At 40.2% G+C, this 3,232-nt stretch overlaps 1 protein-coding gene across 2 annotated transcripts in view; it reads right to left on the bottom strand.

Moving 5' to 3' along the window:
- The window catches only part of EPC1 (enhancer of polycomb homolog 1), a 119,389-nt gene that overhangs the window by 33,970 nt on the left and 82,187 nt on the right, over positions 1 to 3,232 (bottom strand). The gene's annotated exons all lie outside the window — the stretch shown is intronic.

Below are 3,232 nucleotides of genomic sequence, written 5' to 3'. Positions count from 1 at the left end.
ATTTTTTTTTTTAATACACTAACCAGGTAAGATTACACTATGCAGTCATTAATATGAGCTTTGAAAAAGTGAATAATGTTGGCCTACTTCTACATCCAATGAGGTCAATACACATGCTGAAAGAGTGCACAATTTTATATATATGGGAATATATAACCGGTCTACAACAGAGCAGGTGCCATGCTAAGTCAGTCAGAATGAGCGCTATGTGCCCTGGATCTGGTCGGAAGGAGGCGGCTCCACGGGCCTAATCTGTAAGGCCAGATGAGTTTGACACCCCTGGTTTGGCCAATGCATAGCATGTGCATCATTTCTCCACCTGATACTGAAACTGACCAACTGGAAACACTTAGAGGAAGGGGAAGTATCTAAAATACAGTTTTAGGGCATGTCTTGCTATAGGGCTGTCCAACTTCTAGGCAACCAGGGGCCAGATGCCACATGGTGTGCAGTCCCAGGAGCCATACACCCTCTCCCCCAGCCTACTGTGCCCTACCCCCACAACAATCCTGCTTGCAAGTCAACAAAAGAATGCAAGATTGAAATCAGTATTTAAACACAAATGCAAATTTTATAACAAAGGCTCAAAATCTTCTCAAAAAGCTTAAAAAATGATCTGAAGAAAAACCATACTAACAAGAAAAACAGAGAAGCATTCTTTGTCAACCCCTGCTCTTAATCTGAACACATTTACTTTTATTGATTAATGACGTCTGTTATAGGGCCTTGGTATTAAGTACTCTCTTTTTCCTTAGACTAGATTTTGGACAGACAAATCTTCTGTTCCTAAATGTGAAAAGGGGGGTTGGGAAGCTCAGCTGAGAGGAGCCACAGGGTTTACTCTCCTGCTTAATAGGCATTGGAGAAATTAGACAGGATGGGGTTTTAATGTTTCAGGGTGTCAACTGGGGAGCTTATTAATTTCTTATCTTATGGGTTGTTGGTCTGTTATTGTAAACTGTTCTGAGCCTTTCTGGATGGGACAGGATATGAATCTAAACAATTGCTACTATTTTTATGGTCTAAAAGCACATACAGAAAGAAACACTTAAAATTAATATACATTCCTATTTAATAAACCCTTCCACAAAACAGGTGTTACAGGTAAACCCTGATGCTCAAAGAATGGATTTCATTAGCATGAGCCAGAAATAGATGTGGCCCCATAAATAGTTTCAGCTAACTTCTTCCAAAATTTCAAATTCTTGCCTACAAGCTCCTTGTGAATACATAATTTAAAACAAACTGGCCACAGTGACTCCAATATGATCAAACAGAGCCAGGAGGAAGGGGAATTGAATACTGAGAACCACTATGGCTACTGGGTACTGACTAATACTAGGAAGTACAGGTATTCCTCACTTTATGCGGGTTCTGTATGCGAAAATTCACTTTTACACAATGACCATTTCTATACCAAAAATTTGTTATATGCGAGGTAAATTCATTCGTACGCAATTGGTGTGGTTGAAGTCCACAGTCAGCTGCTTTGTGCCATTCATTGTGGGAGTGACATGCACCAGAATATATAGTCTCCTGCATGAATCTGTGCTCCTCACTCTTTGTCTGCAACATGTGTTTCTGTAGTTGTCAGCCCCATTATGACAGTTCCCTGTGCTTGTGTGTACCGTCTGCTGTTGGCAAGTACCAAAATTGTCTTGTAAAAGTGGTAGAAATGAGCCTGGGGGTCGGTATAGTTGAGGTCTTGGAACGTATCCCTATTTGTTACATTGTAAAGTCGGCTTGCTTTATGCGAATTCGAGTTACGAGCCGTTTTCCAGGAACGCATGTACAGCATTACAGGTTTCCCTTGCTTTAATGTGTGTACGACAACTAGAGGTAATTTTTGAAGCACTCAAGTCCTTTGCCAGCTGAATCAACACAAACACTGGTAGACATAAGATACTAATTATGCACAATACTCTTGGGCATCAGGCGGGGGGAAAAAAGAAACCAGGCTTAAGACTAGCTGATTGTGCCAAACCAATTGAGAGCTTCAGAGCTAAAGGTCCCCTGCACAGTGTCTTACCATCTGTCCATGTTAAAAACTGAAAGGACCAGTTAACATAGGCAGCTGACTTCCAAGGCTGTGATGGCCTTTTAGCTAGTCATTTCTGAATGTCAAAGTGTGACAGCTGAAAATTATGTGTGATAAAGGTGTTTGCTGAAGGCTCTATGAAGATTAGACCAAGTGTTTTTCTGTCATTTGTTCAGATATTAAGCTATATGTTGTTGTTAAGAGTCTAATTAAAGTCTAAGATGTAGTGAGGCCTTGTATGTAGTACAAGGCCTAGTAAATTTAGCAAAGCCTTGTAGAAGTGATGGCAGGCCCTGTGGCATAGTTAAAACTAACCTCATCAGAAGAATGCAAGGCTTGTACTGCTATTGCTCAGTCTAAGGACAGTTGAAGTAAAAAGAATCTGAATGGCTGTAAATTATCAGCATAGCACAGAAGCTATAAATTGGCTGGCACATCCGGAAATCATTTAGAAGGAAAATCTGTGAAAGGAACTGCTAATTAACTGTTGACCTGAATCAGTGGGCCCGTGGATCTCAAGGAACCCAAGGACTGAATACCAGGGTCCCTCCCGGACAGCGCTGATCAGGGACACCTGACTTCGCTGAGCTTTGTAGAAGAAAAACTTGTCATACATCAGGCATCAGAGGGGGTTGCTGATAAGTTGCTGACGCAAATTATTATTGTCTGTCATTATCTGTCTTAGTATACTACGTGTAGTCGTGTTTTTGTTACATCAATAAACTTCTCTTACCTTTCTACCCCCCAACCCCACTCTCAAATCAATCCCAAACTCTCCACAGGTGGCTGGGACATAAATGACCTTGCTAATTGTGAACAAATGAATGAATGGGCCTCTTTAAAAGATTTAATTCTATTTTCTGTAAGGGGAAGTGGAGAGAAAATTTTCAATTTTTTGAGAAAGACTGGACTTGGAAAGATCTCTTGGCATACATATTAAATATTCAATTAGATTTTGTAGTTTTGAAATATCTTCCAAGTGGTTTACTGCTCCAATACTTTTTTGTAAAAACATACTGAAACAGATTTGCTGAAGTCCCAAGGTTTTTATTATCAGAAATCTGAGTTAAAGTAGCCGTTGCCCATATGACTAACTACAGATATAAAAACCTTCTGTTTACAGCTTGTTTGGGTGTCAGTGTGACCTTTGACATGGTATAACCGTTTTCCCCAAAACAGAAAAAGAGTACTTCC

The sequence above is a fragment of the Gavialis gangeticus genome, unplaced genomic scaffold (genome assembly GCF_001723915.1).
Source record: "Gavialis gangeticus isolate Ggan-Ray unplaced genomic scaffold, GavGan_comp1, whole genome shotgun sequence".
Lineage (NCBI taxonomy): Eukaryota > Metazoa > Chordata > Crocodylia > Gavialidae > Gavialis > Gavialis gangeticus.
This window is presented reverse-complemented; position numbering and strand designations above follow the sequence as displayed.